The sequence below is a fragment of the Empidonax traillii genome, unplaced genomic scaffold (genome assembly GCF_003031625.1).
Source record: "Empidonax traillii isolate 1590-97213 ecotype Southwest subspecies unplaced genomic scaffold, ASM303162v1 scaffold91:size2966241, whole genome shotgun sequence".
In the NCBI taxonomy this organism is placed as follows: Eukaryota; Metazoa; Chordata; class Aves; order Passeriformes; family Tyrannidae; genus Empidonax; species Empidonax traillii.
The window spans coordinates 2,877,439-2,888,267 of NW_020955284.1; the positions used below are offsets into that span (position 1 = coordinate 2,877,439).

General features: G+C 43.5%; 1 long non-coding RNA gene across 3 annotated transcripts in view; it reads left to right on the plus strand.

Annotated features, from left to right (window-relative positions):
• The first annotated feature begins 462 nt into the window (after positions 1-462).
• Positions 463-10,829, plus strand: part of LOC114056447 — a 16,028-nt gene continuing 5,661 nt past the window's right edge. The window contains exons 1-3 of one of the 3 annotated variants that reach the window (XR_003571004.1): positions 463-575; positions 3,641-3,730; positions 4,142-4,386. This is a non-coding gene — a long non-coding RNA (uncharacterized LOC114056447). Of the gene's footprint in view, positions 576-3,582; positions 3,731-3,855; positions 3,995-4,141; positions 4,387-7,617; positions 7,707-9,476; positions 9,555-10,829 lie in introns of those variants that run through there. The other 2 variants (XR_003571003.1, XR_003571005.1) reach the window with 2 other exon arrangements.

Genomic DNA, 10,829 nt, shown 5'->3' on the forward strand with positions numbered 1-10,829 from the left:
GCAGCATCTTCCCCGGCGCCGTCGGCAGGGCTGCGGCGGGCGCTCCGCCGGCACGGGGAGCTCAGGGGGCAGCTCTGGGCGCCTCAGGGGGGTGGGCCATGCTGCCAGCCGGGGTGGGGAAGAGCAGGGGCGCGGGCCGCCGGCCCGGCCCCCCGCCGCCGCCGCCCCCTCCCGGGACGCCCCTTCCCGGGACGCCCCCTTCCCCGAGCGTCGCTCCCGGAGTCGCCTCAAGCAGCCGCGCTGCTGAGCGCATCCGTTGGAAAACATTGGGATTCTCCCATGGTGCCCCGCGAGCGGCCGTGTGACGTCACGGCGGGGGGGGTGGGCGCCGCACCTGCACTGCACAAAGGCGGGGGCTCCGCAGGTGCGCGGGGCCCGCCCCGACCGCCCCTCAGCGAGGGGGGCGTGGGGAGGGTCCGCCCCGCCCTCGGCTTGCGGGGGGAAACCCCCGGGACCCCCCGAGCCCACCTCGTCCCCACTCTCGGGGCGCTTCGCTGCACGACCCTCAGGCACCGCGGGGCTCGGGGTCTGCTGCCGCCTCCACCCGCGGCTGGAGGAGAAGGAGGAGGAGGAGGGTGTGCTGGGGAGGGTCGGAAAACGCCGGTTCCCCCGCGGCAGAACGCGCGGGGGTCGCACTGCCCGTGTCAGCTCCGCAGGGACCCCCGCGCAGCCCGGCGGGACCTTGTGCGGAGCCGGCGAGGTAGCGCTGGGCCGGGCGGTGGGCTCTTGGCTAAGGAGGTGTCGTACGGAAATACCCTGGGAAAACGGGGTATTCCACCTCGACTGAATAGCTCCGTTTGGGAATTTGTTTAAAGTGAGTATCTGGTTTCACGGGTTTTTTCTTTAAATGCAAGGTCACTCCTCCCCATCCTGCGCAACTCGGGGCTGCTTTGCTGATCCCGATGATGTGGGTCGTGTTTCCTTGGAGTTTTGACCTATAAAACACAGGGATACTTTTTAATCACTATCCCAGTACGGTACTGTAGAATGCTCAGATGGCATTTGGGATCGTGTGGGTTTCTCCCCTCGTTTCTTACGGCGGGGCAGTGCCTTAAACGCTGCGTTTGTCTTTGTACAAAACTGGTGCTAAGGAATACACTCACCGACGGCCTTAGGCTGACTCGAGCAGTGGTTGTATGTGAAGCTGAGCAAGCTCCTGGGGTTAGACAGGTATAAGTTTGCAAAATTTTAGGGATGGAACTTTGTGCCAGAAAAATTTCCATTAGTGCAGTCCCTCATTCACGTACAGAGTGACCGAGTGAGTGAGTGACGTTGGAAGGGAACACAGTGAGTCATCTGGTCCAACCTCCTTGCTCAGGCAGGGTCATCCCAGAGTACATGGCACAGGATTGTGTCCAGGTGGTTCTGGAATGTCTCCAGTGAGGGGAACTCCACAACCTTACCTGCACAATAAAGAAATTCTTCCTCATATTCAGGTGGAACTTCTGTGCACCAGTTTCTGCTCATTGCCTCTTACTCTATTACTTGGCACCACCAAGAAGAGCCTTGCTCTGCTTCTCCAGAAATACATGGAAAACATTTTGCTTATCTTTATCTAAAGAAAATATGCTTTAGCCATTTCTCAAAGCAGGTGCAAACAAAGCAGCTCTGTGGGGTCGCTGGGTGGGTTTTTACCCCACGTACATCCCATCTGTGACACTGAGAAGTGTGTTTGCCTTTTTTCTTTAAGCAGAAGTTTCAAACACCTTCTTTGTGAGTCACCTTTGGGCTGTGTGTCTCTTGAGGCTTGGTCAACGTAGTGGCCTTTTGGGGAAAGAAGAAAAGTCAGTGAGTCTGCATATAATGGTAGAGCTTGGTAAGAAAATTCTTCCAAGACTCCATTTGAACAAAGGCTGAGTGTGGCTGTTGGGGTAACCTCCACCCATGGCTGGGTTGAGGTGCTGCATCTAATGAGGGGGAATATTGCCATGAGAACAGAAACTGAACAAAAGGTTTAAAGTAAAATATCAAAGAGTTTCTCTTTCAATGAGAACTGTCCCCTATTGCTGTGTATAAGGTAGATCCTGAGGAAGAAGAAGCATGTGGTGGTGTAATCTAAGCTGTGCCATCATGCAATGGAATACATTACGGTGCCAAGTGAGATAATGAGCCAAATCTATGTTTAGTCCCAAAAAAAGAGAGGAAGTAGCAAGCTTTAAATGGTTTTTCTCCATAGAGCTTTTAGGTCACGGTAGAAAATGCTGATGGTTTCTCGTGAATTCTGTGGAAGTCTGTTTGCATTAATCCATATAGAGCTGCCTTCTGAGATGATAGATACTGATTTCTTTTTTAAAATGTAGGGTTGAAAAGCTCAATATCAGATTTAAACATTTGTACAAGATTGAATATACTAAAGTATTTTTCAACCCAAGAAAACATCTTCAAGACAGCTTCAGTAGCTATAGAAGCACAGCAGATGAGATGGATGTATTTTTAACCAGCTGACACACTGGTTGCCTCAATAAAGGACACTTTGCAGGGTTCTTTTGGAACAAAAACATTGTCTGGTAGAAAACGGTCAAACAATGCTGGAATCTGCCTTGCTGTTTTCACTTTTGATAAAGTGTTTCATTTTCTCTTCCTCTTGCCAAACCAGGCACCAAGAGACTCATTCTGGGAATAACTCCCAGGTGGGTTCCTGCCAGCTGAGGGAGCTGCTCCTGGGCCACTTTTCTCTTCCCAAATGAGCCATCATCATGTGTGGGAGAGGGGGTGCCAGAAAATAAAAAGTGTAAAATTATTTAAATCTATGGTGCTAACTCATCCTGTGTAAAAAGTCTGATTATCTGCATGTCTTTTACTTTCAAGTTGCGTGATGATGATGATGATGATGATGATGATGATGATGATGATGATGATGATGATGATGATGATGATGATGAATCTATTTGCACTTTTCACTACCTTACCTTAAAGTAGGCTCTGCATTCCTCCTGGAAGAGAGCTTTGGAGAGGAAGAATCTGTGTGAGGCAAAATCTGGTCTTCATGTTGAAAGACCAAAAGGAATGGAGCATTTTCACAGACTTAAATCAAAGCTGACAAAGGCAGGCACTAATCAGTGTATTCCAAGGATACTGATTTGTAAATCCCTCTGAAATTGGAATGAAACTAAGCCTGGTTCTTCCTGTGGGTACAAAGCACCTGAAAAATAGTCCTCAAGTTTCCATTTACTACTTGATATGATGTGTCACAACCAAAAATATTTGTAGGATCAGAATGACTATTAGTAGAAACATGACCATCTTTTTATTTGGTTTATTTTCTCACTCTAGCAGTCTTGTGGTAAACAAGTTTGCAGCGTTTTCCCAGAAAGTACAATGATCTGATATGTTTAGTTCTCTCTCAGAGGATTTCTAGCCTTTGATATTTATGATGAAAAGTTATGATGAAATTTTTCTAGCTTAGTAGCAGATATTTCTGCAACTGGCATCCATTCAGTTACAGGAAAATACTTCTTAAAATGAAATATCCACACAAGGAACACAAGAGGGAAAATAAAATTTATTTAATTATATTTATTTTGATGCACAAGGAAACCAATGCATTTCCATTTCATACAACTTTGCTTGAAAAAAACTTACAAAATGCAAGGATATAAATGGTGTGCATGGTTTGATTAATTTGTTTTTTCTCAGATAGCTGAATGCACAAGTTTTATGAGCTAGTTATATAAAGAAAAAACCAAACTTGTGTTAGAAAGGAATGATCCCCTGAGGAGAAAGGAAAGAGGTGAGTCATGTCAGTGCTGTTTTTTTTCGAATCAGCAGAATATTAAAACAACCTCATTTTCATTAGTCTGAAGCTGCACGTGACCTCTGTGCAGAACTGATGTTTCTTTTCATGTTGTTGTTTAGAAAAACGAATCCAGGATGCATTTGGATTGCCAATATCAGCCTTCATGTTCAAATTATTCTGATGGCCAAGGCACAAATAGCCCTGCTAGGAGCAGTTTCTTAGATGCAGCAACAGAAAGCACTTGTTCTGTTTGTGCTTGTCTTAACCTAGTTTTTGAGATTTTTCCTGCCAGCTCGCTGTAGTTCAGCGTGCTCCCCGTAACAATAAAGAGGACCCTTCCCATGTTCAAAAGGCTCTTGTCTCTATTTATTTTGTGGTTTTAATGTTTTTTTTTTTTCCCCTCAGATGCTTTCTTTGTAAAGAGGCCACGGGGCCTATTTTGAGCCTGTGTTTGTCAGGACGATACGTGCGTGTCACTGAGAAGAGACGAAATGTCAGCCAGCACTCACAAGTTCGGCACTACAAAGACCTGAAACGTCTCCTCCAAAGCACGGTGCTGTTCTACTATGGCAAGCAAATAAAAAATGAATAAGCATCAGGCATTTGTTTATTGGTGGCCTCGTGTGCACACTCACACTGAAGGTCTGTGATGCTCCCGAGCTGTTGTAGGAAGCGCTGAGTTCCACACTGGCTTTGGGTCACAGCTCGCTCTGGTGTTTCACAGGGGAAGAAACAGGAGAGGAAGAGGTGGGGAAAAATGGAAAGGAAGACCATCAGAATGACAGAATGTGCCGAGTTGGAAGGGACCCACAAGGATCATCAAGTCCAACTCTTAGCCCTGCACAGGATCATCCCAAGAGTCACACCCTCTGCCTGAGAGTGTCGTCCAAATGCTCCTTGAGCTCTGTCGGCCTTGGTGCTGTGCCCACTGCCCTAGGGAGCCTGTTCAGTGCCCAACCATCCTCTGGGGGAAGAGCCTTTTTCTAATATCCAACTTGAGTTTGGATAACTTGTGCCCTTATCAGAGATGCCATTTCTCTTTATTATGTATTGCATGCAAACAGTACATTCTGAGTCAGAGCTCATCTTGCTGCCAAATCTGGAATAATTGTGACATGTAATTTTTTCAAATTAATTCAAATAGTGAAGATCATTCAGTTGTCAGCAGAAGTGGAAAGGGAAAAGTGTTCTGTGCTAATTGGATGAGAGCTGAGGAATCTTTGATGCAGTTGCAGGGCAAAATTCTGATTCAATTCATGTTGGCGTTTCAACATTTACTTCAATGGCATTTTGTTATCACCATCAGTTTCATTTCTTGGGTAACACAGGACTTCAGCTGCTGCTTCACACACTGACCATGATACACAAGAAATTTGGCTGTTGGCAAGTTAAAATACTCTAGGGGCCAGGGAAACATGAAATCAGTGACAGAGGTTCCTCCAGTAAGTCACAGTTTGCAGTTCCTGAGGACCTGAAATCTAGTGAAGATCATAATATTCAGAATTTATGAGCATCTCACAGAAGGTACAACCTCATATAACTGGGAGCTAACTTGGGCTTCAGTACACTGAAGGAAATTTAGGAAGTCTAGAGTTGATCAGCAGCTGAAGACAAGAGGATGAAAGACCAAATTGATTGGAACTCACAATAAACAAGGTCCAGGTTAGCAGAGCAGTATCTTTTTTGAGGCTGAAGTCGTGTATCACATGACTCCCCAAAAGTCATGGTTCCAGTTCCCATATTATTATTATTCCCTAATAAAACTCTTATTTAGTTTTATATCCATCAGGGATAGAGTAATCTTTGGGATGGTTACGTCCTCATTTAGGCAAAATATGTATGTGCATTAAGATCACTGCTGTGGGGGCTGTGCTTCTGCTCTTTTGCAGATGCAGAGAGTCTTTTTGAGAAATCATTCTTCAGCAAAGACTGAGCTAACTTGTTTTTCTGTTGAAGTGTTAATTTTTTGGACAGTTGTGTCATGACAGCTCCCCACCTGCTGTATTGCAGTTCAGGGTGCTGTTTCTTAATGGTGTCAATGCCATCTTGCTGCAGGCTTTGGAAGGTCAGGCTGCTCAGCAATTTAATCCCAACTCACCTGATGGACAGAGGCAGTGGTTGTTTCTCTGGGGTCAGTCCTACTGGTGAACTTCTTGCCTGAAAAGTTAGCCCAAGGCAGAATCAGATGGATCTTCTATTCCATGACTCAAGGCTGGAGACTGACACTTATTACAACAAAGTCAGAACCGTTTCATCATGGACATTTCTGTGCTATTGTAAAATGCACTTTGCTTCCAAACAGCAGTAAACTGTCATCAGGAGAACACCTTCAGACTATGCAGCTGGCATCTCATGTATTTTGGGATCAAACCCTTTAACATCTTTATCCAACAAGTACAGTGCAGATCTGGCCTGGCACACTCTTCCAGTGAGGCCAAAAGTCAGATGGTTTCTACAAAGAGTCCCGCTGTTTTCACTTGCCCCTTATATGAGCGTCTCATTTTTATATAATTGTGTCTTTCTAGGGCTGGACACAAAAAAATGCATTGAAAAGGAATTCCCAAGGTGAGTTTAATATCATCTGTGAACCACTCAGATATTTTAAGTCTCTCTCTCCTACAAATTACTTCTGCAGGGCCAAGTCCTTCAAGTTTCAAGGTCCACTTGCACAACTAGATTTTTGTTTTATTATTAACATGTAGTCTAAAAATGTTTTGTTCTAACCTAATGGGAAATATGGAGACTTGGAGCACAAATCTTTGCTAAATACGCGATTAATTATTTACAAGAATGAATTCTCAGTAATCTTCCTTGTCCTTTTTAAGCATGTGTGTTGGAGATGGGTGTCCATGCAGCTAAGGATTGCATGACCATGGTATTTATAATTAGGTAGGCATACTCTTGTTTAATAAATTGGCAAACAGGGGTTTTTTGCTGATGTTGTTTTTTTCTCCCCTCCCAGAAGGAATAAACTGGAAATAAGTCCAATTAGATCGGTCAGGGAAGATGCCAGTAGGTTTGCTGCTTCAAAATCATTCCAAAGTCAGGAATTATTTTAACATTTTGTTTTCTTTCTCCCTTGGCTTCATGGCTGTTACAAAAATTCTGTTTATTAATGCACCATGAACTGAAGCTGTCAAAACCAATCTCTTTCTCCATTTGTAAAGATGTTATATATGTGCATCTGAATGGTACAGTATGTATTTGTTAAATTTTCATGTGGGCTCCGACTGGATTTCCTGAAAAGGAGACCAGAGACACTGTAAAAGTGCCACAGCTTGTGCATTCTGCCCAGTGCCAGTGTCACCTACACACTGTTTACAGAGATATATCCAACTCCATAAAACACAGTCCCTGGGACCAGCTTTGGGTCCATTTTATATTACCCTTGGGATTTAACCTGCATTTTCCTATCCAGGGCAATGAGGAGCTCTGCTTAAGACCATTGGGAGCTCTATTTAATTATAATTGGCAGCCTGCAATCCTTTGTGCTGTCAAGGAAATCCTGGAGCTAATGGATGATGCTGCAGACCTTTAGTAGTGGTTTTACACTCAGCAATTTGTTCTTTATTTGGCTGAATAAATATCTGATGGAGCTGAGAGAATCCACTGAGGAAACACTGAGGAAATTCTTGCTGTGCCTACAAGAGAGCCACGGGAATTACTGAATTATTCTGAAGGGTAATTTTGCCATCCAGCCTTTATTTATGCATCTGAAGGAACAAATACGAATATATAACTTCTCATTAGTAAGACATTGTACAAGAGACTAAATCTTTAAGCCTTGATCCCACAAAAATACCACATTTAACATAATGTGAATAGTTCTTCTCCTTGCAGCTTGTGTTCTAGACTGGAATTTGTGTTTGGTTTTCCTTCAGGACTGATCCTTTAGTGCTATTCCAGCCGAGGGTGTTGTTCTTCCCAACATCTGACACACAACTCTGGGGTTTGCAGTTTCACTTACAAGGTAGGTTTGATGGATTCTTTTTTTCCCTCTGCTTTGAAACATTTGTATAGCTGTCCACACCCTTTCCACTCCTGGAAATCATACTGACGTGCTCCTTGATTTTATTATCTCCTTGGTTCACAAGGTTAAGTTCAACACTGCTGGTAGGAGAAATCCTGTTTCTAGGTTTTAGTGTTGTGCCACTCTGAAAATAATCAAGGGTATTTTTTTTCAGAGTACAGCTCCCTGCACTCCCACTCTGCCTTGGCACTGTCATGGAATGTGGGTCAGTTGTTGTCTGGGCTGCTTCATATTTCAGCACTATGGTTGGCTTGGATGCTCCCAGAATTTGCCTTTCCCCCAGGGCATTCTGACCTGTTCTATTTCTGTACTCAATACATACACCATGGAATTCTTAGAGATATTTGCCTATTTGCCTGTTGAGTTTTGAAAATGTACCTCTTTTTTTTTTTTTTTTTTTTTTTTTAAGAAGAATCTCCACATAAGATAAAAATGCAAGTAAGAAACGTAACAGTCCCTTTTTGTCCTGCTTTCAGCTGGGCTGTGGAATGTGCAGGGTTTTGTGGGTTTTATGTGGAATGTACACTGCATTTGCTGGCTGTGTCCTGCTGAACTTCCTGGAGAGGGTCAGCCCAGAGAACCACAGCTCTCCACGTGCATCATCCCTGTTCTCAGCCTCCCAGGACTTGGGATTTTCCCTGGGCACTGTGTTGTCCTCTTGTGACGCTGCGATGTGGGAAACTCCGGGAAAGGGAGAAGCCTCAGGCCTGTTTTATGACTGATGTTTTAAGCACAGTAAGATAGTTTTAATAGCCCAAAATAGGCACCCATTTTGCAACGTGATAGCCACAACTGAAAAGTCCAGATGGAGAAGAAGGGAATGGTTTTCCCTTCACACCACCATTTGTAGGATGAGGAAGAAATCTGGCACAGCAGGAGTTTGTTCAAGAGTCAAAAGGTCCCACGTTTTGATAGCCATTTCTGAGACACCTCATACACTTAATCACCATCAACTGTGTTCAGTTTGTTCTATTCACATTCAAAACCTCAGCTCTGATTAATTGTAACTAAAGATCTTTCAAGCCCGTTTTTAGAAGCTGCTGCAGAGGGGCTCCCTGTGCCCTGGGTTTGATCCTCTTTGTCAGGAGCAACTGAACATTTGTGGTTATTTTATGTATTTTTAAGCTTGGGAGCACAGCCTACAGAGGTTTTTTGACTGGCAGCCACTAGAGAGCACTCCGGGATTGTATGTTTTCCAAAGTAGGGTGTGGTGAACTACAGTGTGAAGTTAAATATGAAAGGCTTTTTTTCCCAGTTCTAAAGAATCCTAGTGTGTTTTGTACAAAATAGAGTATATTAAACCAAGATTTCATTTTACACAATTATTGTTATTCTTGGTGACTTCTTTCATCAACATCTAATTTTTAATTCTTACTCTGGAGAGTTTCACTGGGATCTGTAATGTAGCCATGAAAAGCCCCCTATAGCAGTTAATGTATGGGCTGTTTTTATTTTAATACTGAATGCTGATGCTCTTCTGCATTCTGTACACATAAGCTGGGAGGACTCTAGTTCTGCTTTAGCTTAGTCCTTAGAAAAGCTTTTCTCTCGAATCATTATGATTCAGCAAACGACGAAAGGAGTGGATCTGTGTAAAATACATAAGCAAACTCTGAGAAATGCTGATTTAAAGGCAAAATGCTTCATGAATGAATGTGTTTGTTTTCTCAGTTGATGTCTCCTTATTTGATTGATACTGTATTTTTCTAGATCTCATATGGCCCATCTTCCATATTGCCCCAGAAAAGAAAATTGCATTGTTTTCTTTTGAAGTACCTGTACCTTGAGGTGGGGGTTTTTCTCTCTTTTCATACATCCTTCTGAAATCAGCTGTCAGAGACCTTGGTCTGTTTGTGCTTAGTCCTTTTAAAGCTCCTGTGTGCTTTTGGGGAGGACTTTCTCAGCGACATCATTGGTATCTTCCAGTTCATTGTATGAGCAGAAGATGGAAAGGCTGTTGCTTAACACTTGGCAGCGATTGCAGAAGAAAATACATCCTTGGAAGATAATGAGCAGCCCAGAAGTCCAAAGCTTTGCTCATCTGCCGTTCTATTTACAGGGAGTGATTAGTGCAGCTGTGGTCAGCAAAGGGATTGTCTCACAATGGTGTTTCCTTACTTAATAAATTGGTGCTGAGAGGCAGAGCCACTTGTTGCACAGAGAAATGTTACTGTCAGCACTGAGTCAAAGCAGCTGGAGGGGACTGAACTGGATCCTGAGGAGATTAAATGTTGGGGCCAGCTGTGTAAATGGGATATGTGGGGATGTGACAGACCCTACTCATGACAATGGTATTCATCACATTAGAACTTAAATAGGGCAGACTAAAAAAAAACCCTATCCCAAGTTGCAGATCCCAAAATTAGCTCACCAGTCTGTTTATGTCAGTGTTAAACTTGAAATCTTAACCAGGATTGCTTCTATGACAAAAAATAACTCACAGGTGTCCCTGTACATTTGTTGGGGGGGTTTTGTAGCTCTTCTTGATGAGTAATGAAGAAACTTCATCAGAGAGACTCCATTTCTATTTACCTTTCCAGTGCAGGAATGCTCAGCTGGGAAGTGATTTGGCCACATGGAAACTGTTACTGGCTTTAAGGTCAAGGGATGAAATGTAAAAATGTACATTTTTAGTAGAATATACTAAAAAAATTAGAAACTTTTCTGGAATATCTGGAGTTTTCTATGACTTTTTTTTTTTTCTGGACTTTCTGGATCAAGAGCCTTCTCAGGAGCACGTAGATTGAGACCTGTGCTATGATTTACTGTACTGAGAATTTCTCAAAGAATTTCCTAGCACTTTCTTTCTGGAATCAATTATCTAGACTGTTTTTTTGGGATTTCCCTGGCCTTTGCAGGTATTCCTGAATGTATAATCTTTCCAGGAATTCCTGGTGTGAGATCTTTTCTAGATTTTACTGGACCTATAACCTTTCTTGAGATCTTCTCACTTTTTATGTGATTCCTGCCTCTAAATCCTGAGGTACTTCCTGTGCTGTTTTAGAATTTTCCCTTCCTAGGAATTTCCCCAGCTTTCTAGCAAATCTTGGATCTAGGCTCTTT